The following is a 13,195-nucleotide window of genomic DNA, read 5'->3' on the forward strand; positions in this document are numbered from 1 at the left end:
CTGTTGGTGCCGTCAAATCGGTGTAATGGAAATGAAATTAGTTGATCCATGTCGATGTTCGTTTAAACACACAAATGTTTCCGATTTCGTAAGTAAATTTTGATGCTTGATTTCGATTTGATAGACTTAAAAAACGTACAAATGGACAAATTCACCTGGATAATACGATATAATCTTTTTATAACATTCTCGGTAATGGATATGTTTTGTCAGACCTTCCAAAACGAATTTTTATGGTTGTCTAAGTGGTAAATTCGGTAACGGGAAGTATGACGGTATGTATGGGTGAAAGTCGAGACATCTCCTTCGTTTTTATTTCTTCCTCCTGCTCGATTACGGCTAGTCTTAAAATGCCCTTCATTTCAAGTTAAGACGAACACTATTTTTGCGGAAGGCAAGATTTGGTGTAGGTTCTTCTAATAGTTTGGTTCGATACCTCGAGTTTACGAAAAAGAAACGTTACTTTTTTTCAATTAGCTACTTCACTATTTGATATCATACATAATAACATGCTAACAAAACCGGGCTAACATGCCAACCCGGTGTCAGTACCATATGTGCTTGGGCTACCAGATCTGTTCGGGGTCCGTCGCTTACCAATGACGTCACGCGTTGTGATTGGCTGCACGGTAATCGCACGCTGATTGGTGTAACTAGGGGCGCTGACTAGGGTATACCGGGGGATCACGGGTCACAACCGTTAGCGACCTGTTATCATTCAGGAAACGACAGCGAAGCATCTGGGGTGTTTTCTGGCATTTATTCTGAGAATGAACAAAACATTCTCTTTACATCCGCGTTGCATATCACATCTCCACATAACTGCTCACGTCACTGTCACTAGTATTTATTTATACATACTGCAGCTGTACCCAAATATCTGAATATTCGTTCGTTGGAGTACTATTCGGGTTTCAATTTCGTTATTTGGATATTCGTCTTGTTTCGTTTTTTCCCCGTTTTTTCAAATTGAATTTATTGAAAACTCCAATATCAATGTAAGAGCTTTTGCCTCTTCGGGGGGTGCTAACACTTAACCATAAACGTTATTGTTTACTTTCTCCCTCTTTATATGTAGATATTACTTTTCTCCGTTAATCTCCATCACGTTGTTTCCAAAGCAACAACAACTTCCTGTCAACAGCGCTACCTCTCCTTCAAAATAAAAGCATGTCCATAAATAGGAAGCCAAGCCAAATTACACTTAAGACATATACAACTGCAACGAAAGTAACAAACACAATGCGATATCCTTTTCAATTTCAAAGAACACAAATTGGGTTACATTAACAAATAACTATAAAACAACAATACTGTAGATCAACAAAATGAATGTCGTGAATAAACCGAAATACACGTGTTGAAGCCGTTCGCTGCTGATTACATGTTCTTTACAAGTGTATGTAAACGTTTGACCACAACTGTATCTATCAGGCACATCAAACTCCCCTCAACCCTCCCTAAAACTTTTTTTAAGTCACAAACTTTTTAAGTGAGCAACTGAATTTCCCCTCTGAGACTAATGAAGGGTTATCTTCTTCATTATTTCAAAAATACACGTGTTGCTCCTTGCTATTTTCAGTTTTGCTAAACCACCAACATAACTTTGTTCTAGTTTAACAGATAATATAAACACAGCCACATTTGAAGTATTTTTCTAATATTCTCTACCAGAAAGGTTAAGGGTCTCTTCTTCTGACTCTAATCATGTTTTAAATGTGTTTTTTAATCGTGTACTCATCTTGTCTCATTTCCTTAATGCACCGCTCTCACATGACCAAAATGTGATCCCAACCCACAGAGGTGTTACTGATTTGAAGAGAAGCAGCTAAATCCCCAAAACATAAGGGTAAAGCATGTTGGAGGAGGCTGCAGCTGGTGAAGTGTTTTCTGAAGTTGCAATGGGATGCAAGGTGGGCATCTGAAGGCAGGTGGTGTATTAAAATCCACATGAAATGGAGGAAGGGCATGTGGGACGGTCGAGCTGGCTGTGATAACGAGGGAACAGCAAGAGGCATGAGGGGTGTTAGTGGCAGGTCAAGTATCCTGGAGACTGAGGATTAAAGAGGGGGCATTTGAATCAGGTTGTGTGTTCAGACTGCTGTGTGAAAAATGATAGGAGTGTTGATTCAGAAATGCCCAGCACAGTCAAATCAGCGGCCCAAAATCCTCCACACGTCACATATTCTGTTGTTAACACGTAGGTTTAGAAAAAACAAGACATTGTTGTTTAAAAAGCACCCAATCCATTTGCTAGCTAGCCACAATGATTGCAATCAATAACAAAGAGGTGACGTTAGCTTAGCAGCAGTAGTCCAATCCAAAGCTATGGGGTTGACAAAGAAAAAATAAGTCCAGGAAATGATTGAATATAGTCATACAAGTATAGCTAACTTTATCAAGCTAGCCAACAGAAAACACATATAAATCAGACATCTTTGGAGTTATCGCATACAAACACTTGCTGTCCCTGTGCCAAGCTAACAAGGACCAGTCTATCACCAGTGATAAACGGGACCACACTGGTGGTCAACCGTGGGAAGAGTTTTTCTCTAGGTGGTATTTTAGAGTTGTGAGAACTGTTGTTTATATAGGCTGTAATTATAATTTACCAAAACAAATGATACTCAATAAGATCATTGTTCAACAATTACTCAACCAACAGAAGTCATAAGAAAAAAATAATTCTGATCCTTCTTTTAACTTTGAATGTTTTACTTTCTAAAAGACCACTCTTGCATTGCTATTTTTCTTTAAAACTAATTCACCAGCAATTAAATCTATCATTTCTGCCAACAAGCTTTATAAAATTGATCTTTGCCCTTGCAAAATATACATTAACTGATCAAATTAAATACCAATTCAGTCCTTTAACTAATTTAATGTAATATGGAAGGGACATTAATGCATAATGCAATGTCCGACTCCTCTCAAAAATGGTGGTCAAACGGTTAATTAAAGAATCTGTGTAGTCTAACAATCTCTAGTGATATTGCTAAGCAGTCACAAAATAATAATATAAAAGCAAAGTGGAAAATAAACGTATTACAGCCTCCACTGATGATACCCTTGTTGTTTTTGAGTTGTAGGTTCTGTGTTTGGATTGACATGGGAAACAAATGTGTTTTAATAACATCCATTAGGGGGGGGGGGACGACACAGTGTTGTTGACACTGCCGCTGCGGATGGATATGGAAATGACAAAATTACCTCTCTAGGATTCTGGATTGTGGATTTGAATTGCAAAAGGTAATTTTAATAACTATTGCATTGGAAAATCTATCAGAGATTCAAATTAGTATGGGTGAAGCGGCTGTTCTCTCTCAAAATAAAATGTATAATGCTGAATAAAAGGCTTTTGTGGTCGCAAAACGTGTTCTAAAACAGTTAGTTCAATTCAAAAGGGCTCTATTATGCTCATTTTCAGGTACATTTTTTCTCCATGCTTCAATGTTCAAAAAGGTCTTTATTTGTTCTGCAGCAGCACCTCTTTTCACCCTCTGTCTAAAACCAGGGCCCTGTCTGCTCTGATGGTTAGCTGGACGGCTCTGTTGTGATTTTTCAACTTCTTCGAAATGTCCCACCCCTTAGCCCCTTTGAAACGTATTCCTATGTGAACTTTTTTAGGCTTTGCAGACCATTTACATGCACAAAAAAGGTTATAAAATACTACACGAATGGGACAGCCCCAAAAAAGCACAATAGGGCCTCTTTAAGATTATGGCTCATTCTATGTTTATACATAGCTCTGCACTGGCCCTTGTACCAGTGTCCTGGCTGCAACCCTTCAGCCAAAACCCCTTTGAACAGCTACCCTGTTTAATACGTTTCACTATTTGCTAATAAAATGTTGAGGAAACAAATTCTGTTTTTTATGAGCACCAAAGTGGTCATCAGTATCTGTAATCAAATTGTTAAATGATGTTCTCTGCCTCCTCAGCAGTGTTGCACTCTTTCACTGTGTTGACATCTATCTTCCCTGGCAGAACACTATGTGCTGCAGTACATTAAGAACATATTGAATATATTTGGTGCATGTTGTTGCCAGGGTGCAAAGTCAAATGTATATGAAAAGGACAACATATCATTCTTCTGATAGCTTTGATCCAATATTTGCTCAGCTTCCTCCCACAACGCCTTTTCTTGTGTATCATAGCCTCGAGGTTACTTCTGATCAGATTTGTTTTGCATAAATGGTTAACAACGTTGCTGCATCCCTGATTTTCTCAGTGTGAGTCTTATGTTAAATATGTAAAGCATTTCCTCTCCTATTATCGACTGTCTCTGCAGAGCATGTCTCCATTCCACTTCAAGTGTGATAATAATGTGCTAAATGGAATTGATAAACATATGAATATATAGTCAATTAGCTTATATTTGTTCATGTACTGTATTTTACTATCTTTTGTTTTTCTAAATACAATTGAGACTGTTAAAATGTACACAAACAATTTCAGATGCATTTATTCCCAAGAAAGTGGCGTATAAAGTCAAAAAGGCCTGACTCTAGAGTACAAAAATACTAGGATGTTTTGATCTTCCAGTAATCTTTCACTCACATGGTTCTCAAGGGCATGCACACTTGCGTTTTCTTTAAACCAAGCCTCCAATCTGCTGCGTCACGGCAGTTTGCGACCCAGACAAATGATTTGAATAGACTTTACCTCAAAAAAGTGTATACGCTGATTTACAGATGTCTCTTTCCTGTAAATCGATGGGATAACAAGATTTTTCCACCCAATGGCATTACATGACTGACACAGAAGAAGTAGTTCCGCCATTTGGCCACTAAGAAGATCAGCCTCACAGGGTTAGGTGCATTTCCTGGGTGTTTGTTTGGAAGGCGGTCTTGTATGCTGTACAGTAAGTGTTAAGGCTAATGTTAGCTGCTCTTTGATGCTCTTTTTTGGATTTTGGAAATTCAAACTCAAGATATTGTTCCATTTGATAAACACTCCTCATACATTTGGACCAACTATCTCTGCTCTAACAATACTTAAAGGTGGGCTAGGTAATTCACTTCAGAAACACTTTTTGTTATATTCTATGGAATGCTCTTAACATCCCGATAGCAATGAATCAATGAATACATTAAATGCTTTGACAATAAATATATACAAATATTTCATCTATGGAAACCGCGGCGCTGTAAAAAGCAAGTCCGATTATCTGCCTCGGCCCGCGGCAGATAACTGGATGGCCTACCTGCCTGTCAGCCTTCCATCTCGTGCACAAACTTATCTCGTGCCCTCATTGGTCGGCGGGTTCATGTGTGTTGGAGGAGGGGCTCTGGAAGGAAGTCTGAAGGAAGGGGCAGATTTCTTTCGGTTGTGTACTTTTCTATTAAATTCTATCTTACTCGAGCTGGTTTTTCCATTCTTACCTACCCTACCTTTAAATCAATATGTTCCTATTATCAACTAAAATCAGATAGGATGCTAACTGAGCTAATATGCCTGTGCTAACATAGGGATATGGCCATTATATTTAGCCAGTTTAGATGTTGTGGGTATTTGAACGGTACAGTAGTCATTATGTAATTTATGTAATGTAAAAAGCAGGGCAATTATTCTTTCAGTAGGTGGATGATGGAGCTTATGCCAGTTCTCTCAAAGCTGGACTGGCCTCACTGTTGAAAGTTAAAAGCCCCACTTACCATGTAGCCTATGCTGCAACATGCAGGCGGGCAGGCAGTGGGATACAGGCTCTTATGAACAGCAGATCTACCATGAGTTCAGGGCTAACTGGGAACATGTCATTGGTAATTATGTTGAGATCTTTGTCTAACTAAAACTACAAAACTAGTTCATATGGAGCTTTGAAATGCTGTGCTGATGGGTATAACATAAACACATATTAAGCTAATTTCCCTGGCTAAAAAACGGTTAGGGTTAACACATAAGGTCCATTTAAAGTAGATCCGACTTTATAAAGGATGATTTAACTTCTGTATTTGTTTGAGCCTGGTCCTTTTATATATCTTGACACTCTAAATGTCTTCTTGTCAGAAATATCTAAAGCAAGTAAACCGTCAAAGTTGTAAACAATTACAGGTATAATTAAAACAAAGTGTTCAATTTGTCGTATAGTGATGTTAGATTTAGCTATTTACATGCTCATCTTTCAAGGTTATGTTGGCAGCAGAAGAATAACATAACATGTGCTGCTATCCCACAACTAAGACCAATACAAAAAAAAAAAAACATAAAGCAAAGACAAACAGAGTTTAAAGAGGACATATTGTATTAATTTTCAGGTTCATATTTACATGCTTTAATGTTTAATGTAAGCTCATATGTGTTTAACTTGAATATTTGTGGCTACTTGTGTGCAAAACAGCAATAGCCTTGAATGGGTTTAATTCAACAATAAAAGCACACTTACTAGTACAAGCCATACAGCCACAGTACATCTCTACCTTAACTTCGGCAAGTAAATCAGTGAAGTGATTTACTTTGACTAATTACTTTTTACAGTACCCTTCCCCAACACTGTTAAACATGCAGTAGCAGTGGTAGAAAGTCATTAATCCATCCGCATAGATCTAGTTCCAGCCGATGTAGCGTACCTGTAGCCGTCCATGCTAGTGATTAGAGCTAGATTAATTTCTTGTCCCCTGGTGTGAAGCCATTTACACTCATTTAGAAAAGGTCTAGCAGTAGATACTCACCACGGTCTTATTGGCAGATAGCTAGATGGTCATTACTAATCTAAAGGCACCCACGGGGGGGGAAGCAGGGGATTCTGCATGTGTGTGTGGAAAGGTTAGAACGTTGCAAGGGGTCAATTATAAGATGTGGGGGTCAACGGCAAAGATCAGCAGGGGTCAATCCTGTAATGGGGGCCATTTTTCATAAATCCCAGCTGTCCCGGAAGAAGCGGCGAGAGTGTGGTAGTGAACTGCAGAAAATGGCATTTCAATGTGCGTAACCTTTCGCCTTGTAACTTCGCCTCTTGACAAGGAATGGCAGGTTCTTCTCATCTTTCTCCGGTGGGCTCATATATCAATCGCAGCTCATGCCCACCTTCTCCATCCTGGGAGATGGAGAGAGTGAGAGGAAGGAGTACGGGCCATGTGGGTGGACTGCTCTTCAATCTAGTAGCTACTCCACAGTCAGCTACACATCTATCACCAGCGCTAAAAAGCCATTTTAAAACCAGGCTGACACACATCCTCGGCCATCCTGAGATATATATTAATTGCAGATGACAGTCACTGAGCTGCCTTGAACGTTTATAAAAAATAAATTAAAAAAAAGGCATATTGGTTCCCTTTATGGCAAATCACATTGACAGAGCCGGTGGAGATGAGAAGGAGAGTGCCGTGTTATCCACTTGGTGGCACTAGCAGCCAAAATCATTGAGAGGAAACAGAACGGGGGATACAACAGGGCTGTGTGAATATTGTGTAACCATAACCATGGCATCAACAATGAATATTCTCAACAGCAGGCATAGGGCTATCAAAATAAATCATGTGCTGTAAGCATCTTGTTAAAGATGAATCTTATAGTTTTGGGGCTGCTGGGAGAGCAGTAAGGTCTGCCAGGAGCATTGTGGGTAGTGAGGGGGGAGAGGAAGCACATGTAGTTCAGTGAATGCCTTCTTTTATTCCTTTTATTTTAGATTTACATTTTAACTAAACATTCTTATATGGATACGATAGATATAATTACATTTTAAAGTAATAATTATTATTTTTTAAATCATTTTTTTATTATTCTTTTTTTTAGTATTTGTATTAATTGCCTATCCTTACATCCTATGTTTCTATAAAAACAATCTCATGATTCATCTTTTTTATTTTATTCTAAAATGTAACGACTGTCGCAAAACCTAATTTCCCCCTCGGGATAAATAAAGTATTTCTGATTCTTTGCATATGTTGAAAAGCCCTCTGTGTGCCAGCGCTCCTTTCGCTCTCAGGCTGTCGTCACTGGCGAGGTGGCAATTAGAAGTGAAACACTTCAGAGGACAAGAGGCGAGGCTGGCTTGTGATTCAGGTCGCGCTTAAGCCAAAATGTCGACGTCCAGAGGGCGGCAGGTTAATTGAAGGCGTCTTGTCGTCATGGACCAGCAGTTCTGGGTGCTGGAATCCGATTGGCCGGGCCAGCGCCCCCTTCGCTTGACACATTCGCACATTCTGCATCTATTCTCACCTTCCTGCTGCGTTGCTCAATAATAACCAGGGCATGTGCATTCATTATTATCATTATATTGGTGGGCTGCAACATCTGAATACAGATAGGCATTATTTTAAGTGGAAAAAATAATCTTTTTTTCACTAGGTTTGACCTTCTCATGCAGAATGTACCTTGAGTTTGAAAATCCGCTTATAGGGAAGTTTATATTTGCTCGTCTCAAATGTTAGTTTTAATAATTTAACAAAAACATGGTCTCAATACAGGCTTCAAAATACAAGATCGTGAGGTTTTTATCTCTATTAAACATCATTTTGATTAGAAATGTTTAGGTTTTTTGACTGTTAAATGAACAACAAATCAATTTCAAGTCCTCACCTTTGGATCTGGGACATTTTAAAGAAATAGACTAAACACTTAGTTAATCAATAGATTAATCTATACTGAAAATAATCGCTAGTTGCAGACCAAATCCATACTAATCTACATAAATGCTATTCTTAATTACACTTGTGTTGTTTCCAATAGCAGAATATCTCTTTTTGCTGAAAAAAAAAAAATATTGGAGTTTTCTTTTTTTTAAAAAACATTTTGAATACTTTAAATGTGGATGATAACTCAAACACATAATCAGAAATGTGTTTCCACTGCATTCCGTTTGTAATGCAGCTCATTCTGTTCTTGTGATAACTGCGATGCTGTTCCTCCTTTATAAATATACATTTTTCTCATATTTCTTTGCCAAAGCCGGGGGTGTTCACAGGTGTTTAGTGACTAACACAACCGGCTAACTGCGGCAGAAACAGGAAGTTACCGTAATGACTGCTATCCCCAGTGCACCCTGGGTAATAATCAGCAGCCATTTTTCATAATAGCAGGTAAATGCTCAAGTAGTGCTCGCAGTAGGGCGCACGCAGCAGCGGCAGTCCACAATAATTTTTCACTTCTTCTTTATTAAGTGAACAGACATACCGGGTTGGTTCTCTAGGGCTTGTTAGTGTTTACAGACTCGGCTGCAGAAATGAAAAGGGCAAGTCGTGGCAGCTTGGTGAGATTCAAACTCTGGCCAAACCATCAGGGGTCTGCTTATTCATTAAGTATTTTATAGTATTGTTTACAACCTGCCTTTTGCTGATTGCTTGTTAAAGGAAGGACAAAAAAATCAATGACGCTATGATTATTGCAGTGTAATTTCATAATGGAGGAGACAAACTGTGATGTTTGCTGGCTGGTTATGAAATCTACAAAGCCAAAGCCCCGAGGCGAAGTTTCTCTGTTGTGCTCGCCATCGCAGTGAAGAACCTCCGAGATTAGACAAATGGTTGAAATGACCTTTGAAAAGATCACCATCTCTCAGTTTCGCCTGAGAGAGGAGGGAAAGCAAGAGAAAGGGGTGGGCTATTTCTATATCGTAAGGGATAAAAGTGGATTCCCAAACTGTGCGAGTGTGCGCCCTCTTCCACTTCCCATCCTCCGAATGCTTTCTGCTCCAATTACACAAGCTACGTTTATTTGTCTCTGTCTAGGACGAAGCAGAAAAGGGGGGGTGTAGGACTAGTCTTATAATTTTCTTTTATTATTCTGTTACAATAAAGAAGTTGCTGCTAGCTCTAGCCACATGGGTCTTTCATGGTGCTCATTACAGTTCAGTCCTAGGAGGGCTTGCAGAGCTGGCTAGCCCTCAGTTGTACGCCCACTCCCACAAGACATTCATCTCTGTTTGAATTTTCCCGATTCCCTCCTCTGCAGTGCTAGTGAAGATATCCTGATACAAAAAAAGTGTCGTGAGAGATGTTCAAATAATGTAGCAGTGCTCTATATATTCAAGTTACACTGTTTTTCTATTATAAGGCCTGTTTCAGCATGGCAGTTCACTCATATGCTGCAGAGGTAAGTCCAACTGAATATTTTCTGTCATTGACTGATTTTTTTCAACGCCGTCTGTGTCTTTGACAGATTGAAACACTGAGGTCGATCTTCCGTAACTTAAAGTAATTCAGAGCTTTGCCTTGAAGAGCTATGGAGACTTTGAAGCCAACATTTGACTGTGGTGGTTGCCGGCAGAATCATTACAGACTGCTAAAGTAACCTGATACGCATACTGACAACTTTTCCTACAGTGGGAAAAAAATCTATTACATCTTAGGGCTCTCACGGTATCAGATTTTCGAAAAATCAATTATTTAAGCCAAACAAAGTCACTTAAAGCTCGTTAAGACATTTGAAAAATCTGTCGAATACTTCTTTAAAAGTTTGTTGTCTCTTTCTGCAAATGTAATTTGTTGGTTAGATGTGTCCCGTGTTCAACACATTTTTGATCAGTACACACTCTGGATACTCATATAGCATTGTGTGTTGCCATACTTATTTGAGTTTCTATGCACTCAAAACAGCAAGTACATCAGAAGGCACATTTACACAAACAATTAGTCTCTTATTCCCTCAAATCGAGATAGGAGAAGAGGGTAGGTCAATATTTGATATCGGCATTTAAAAAATTGATGTTTGATGTAAGAAATCTAAGGTGTTATCTTTTGTAAATATGCTAATACGCCTTCATTATCCATCATTAGGAATCAGTTAGATTTACATAACATTTCAAACATAACACTTTCATGGAAAGCATATACACCATATACGATTTATTTTGCACATGAACATGTAAATGCTTCATTTCCAAAACCACGATCCTTTACACAAGTGATAAAAGGCACATTTTCTTTGGTGTTGAATGCTTAAAATTGGAAGTTAGCTGTCAAAATAATTGAACTGCTGGACTCACTGTTGGGTGAGGGCATTAGCCAAATTCTCATTTGTGTTAAATGCAGTGCAACAACAGGGTTTTTCCCCGCACACAAAATGAAAATGACTACTGCCTTCACATAATAACACCTATTAAATGTGTGTGTGTGTGTGTGTGTGTGTGTGTGTGTGTGTGTGTGTGTGTGTGTGTGTGTGTGTGTGTGTGTGTGTGTGTGTGTGTGTGTGTGTGTGTGTGTGTGTGTGTGTGTGTGTGTGTGTGATACTAATAAGAGATAGAGTCTGGACAGCAGCATCGCTTGTGTCCCAATTAGCGATTCAAGGCTTTGAATGGGTCTTTAACCTTAGCAGAGCTTAATCATGTAATTAACGAGAAGGGGGGGAAACTGCCTGTCTAATATTCTCCTCCCGCTAGAAATATTCCTCCGAAAAACATCGTCATGTTTTCAGAGACAAACACATCGTTAGTGACCTTTAAATCAAGGAGAGAGTTGCCTACCTACGGCATTTTACTCTAAAATGAACGTGTTATTGTTATTCGGCCTGTGTGCTTGTTTGTGTGCGCGCTTACTTGGCTGGATTTGTAAAGCCATAAACACCTACACTGTGTCTGCTGTCAGTATTACCCATCGAGGGTCCCTGCTGATGAGTGATTACCCACCGCTGGCATTTAAGCGGCGGTGGTAGGGCGGCAGGTCTCTCCCTCTTGGGCTTGCCACACATCAAGCCGGCTGTTTACGACGGCTCGCTTTAATTGTTCATCAAATTATTGGCTTAATGATGAGCCATGGGAGATTGAAAAGGACATATGGATTCGGACAGTGGCCATCAAAAAACTGCCTACCACATTCTTTTTTTTCTTTTTCGCATCCATGGTGTGTATTAGCTAAACAAGCTGAAGCCTATTAAGCAGTAATCAGCAGAAGCCCTGTGGAAGATAAAAAACAGCCGTGGGCATTATTCTCCGTTCAGCCTTCAAGAGTGACAGGCCTATTATGTGCTGCATGGAATTTATGAGATGATCATCTTTGATGGCCTGGATGTCCATCGTCCGCTGTAATGTTTTCTATGGTAATGATGCTTCCCCTTCGACCACACAACCGCCGTCCGCCTTGTGACTCCCATCTCCCCCTCCCGAAAAGTGATTGTTGACGGCTCCATTAAAGGGTAAAAAAAAACATTTTCTTTTCCCTCCCACCCTCTCAGAATTTTTATATTCACTCGTCAACCAAAGCTTATTTATATCATCTTCTTGGTCGCATGGGTTTTTGAACTTGTCGCTTTAATGGGGACGGGGGTGATTTGAAACGACCTTGATACAACTTCTGCACACAGGGAACTGTAATGTCGCCGCGGGATTGGACGAGGAATCAAAAGCTGTGGCCTGGAACAGTGCACGCTCAATGCTGGTCATTAAGGCTGCATTACAACCAGATCTCCCATCGATCAGAGGTGTAAAACCATCTCATCTTTCTAATGGAAAAACTGTCATATTGTGCATTAGATCTTTATTGATACATCAGTTGCATGTTATATACCTTCAAATGGATTTGCTTAAGGGTGCATACTCAAAGCACTATCTAACTTCTAACCGGAAAGTGAGGTAAAAGACCTTCTGAAGACTATGGCCAGGGGCACTCATTAGCTATGGAGTCTTTTGATCCCCTTTTCCCTTTAGGTATCAGATACAAAGCTTACGGCAACTTTATTGCTTTAGCTGCAGACCAACTGGCACTCTTACGGCCCGTCCACACAGCAGCTTTAAAAAAATCTTGGAGCTGGGCGTGTCTGAAAGCTTGGGGATTTTTTTCGAGTAACGCGACCAACAACCAATCACATGAATCTCCAGCCCCCGACATAGAAAGCAAAAAACCCCGGTTCTTCTCCACTCAGAATATGTGCAGAAAGGAGTATGACATTGTGTGCATTAATGTGATGCATATAGTCTATGATGTGGCAGAGGTAAAGTGTCAGCGGGAAGGGCTATGATGAACATGTATGAGATTAATGTCTATGGTGCTATTTTATGCTATATTCCATGCTGGCTAAAGATACTGTCTATGCTTGCTAGCAATGTTTAAACGAAGTAAACTGGATATAAAATCCCCAAACAGGCGAAAACCTACCAGTTTCACCCACTGTCTCTGCCACCTCCCTCCATGCCTGGTTCCTCCGGTTTGTGTCCCGGTAAGTTATTAGCGACTGGTCATAAAGAACCGGGTGATTTGCTACCGCAATAACTAATTTCTCCTCCATTTCAGGAATATAGAAAATGAACGGCGGTCTGGGATAGG

At 39.7% G+C, this 13,195-nt stretch overlaps 1 long non-coding RNA gene across 1 annotated transcript; it reads left to right on the forward strand.

Annotated features, from left to right (window-relative positions):
* Positions 1-588: 588 nt before the first annotated feature.
* LOC104947879 (uncharacterized) lies at positions 589-12,964 on the forward strand. The gene is made up of 3 exons (XR_798602.1): positions 589-699; positions 5,496-5,502; positions 12,953-12,964. It is a non-coding gene; the product is annotated as an uncharacterized lncRNA (long non-coding RNA).
* Positions 12,965-13,195: the final 231 nt, after the last annotated feature.

This window comes from Notothenia coriiceps, unplaced genomic scaffold, assembly GCF_000735185.1.
Source record: "Notothenia coriiceps isolate Sejong01 unplaced genomic scaffold, NC01 NC01_scaffold00013306, whole genome shotgun sequence".
In the NCBI taxonomy this organism is placed as follows: domain Eukaryota; kingdom Metazoa; phylum Chordata; class Actinopteri; order Perciformes; family Nototheniidae; genus Notothenia; species Notothenia coriiceps.